Here is an 851-nt window from a genome sequence, read left to right as displayed (position 1 = left end):
ACCGATCGATCCAGACGTCGGGATTTACTAAACTCGCTCTAATTAGGGTTTTAAGTGGGATTAACTTTGGGGAACGCCTCCGAACTCTCTTGGGACGATTTTCAGACCCTATTGAGAGGTTTTGAGAGTGGAAAAACTAAGAGAGAGATCCCTGAAACCCTTGTCTCTTAGTTTTTCCACTCTCAAAACCTCTCAATAGGGTCTGAAAATCGTCCCAAGAGAGTTCGGAGGCGTTCCCCAAAGTTAATCCCACTTAAAATCCTAATTAGAGCGAGTTTAGTAAATCCCGACGTCTGGACCGATCGGTCTGGAGCTTTTTACGTCTGGACCGTTCGGTCCATAGGACCGGTCTCAAATATTTCGAGTTTTATAAACTCTTCTTCGGTTTGACCGAAATTTATCCCGATCTTCGGTGTGTCCGAGATCACGAGTTTGGTGTGTCCGAACTCAAGCCTTGGTGTGTCCGAGGTCCACTATCCTTTGCTTCCCCTTCGATCCATTCCATTTCCCTGTCTTAGTTTTGAATTCGAGAGCCTCTTAGAGCCGGTGATTGAAACTAAGATCCATCCAATTCCCCTTCGTTTTAACCACAATCCGAACGCGAATTTGAGAGCCTTCTCCGTGAAGTGTGGGTGATTGTGTTTCGGATCAGATTCCATCCTCTCCGAATAACCACAATCCGAACGCGAATTCGAGAGCCTTCTCCGTGAAGTGTGGGTGATTGCGTTTCGGATCAGATTCCATCCTCTCCGAACCAAGGCGTGTATCAATAGGTCCGGACCGATCGGTCTGGAACACTTTCCAGACCGTGTGACTGTCACACGTTATCTCCGGACCGACCGGTCCAATGT

Source organism: Tarenaya hassleriana, unplaced genomic scaffold, assembly GCF_000463585.1.
Source record: "Tarenaya hassleriana unplaced genomic scaffold, ASM46358v1 Cleome81, whole genome shotgun sequence".
NCBI lineage: Eukaryota > Viridiplantae > Streptophyta > Magnoliopsida > Brassicales > Cleomaceae > Tarenaya > Tarenaya hassleriana.
This window is presented reverse-complemented; position numbering follows the sequence as displayed.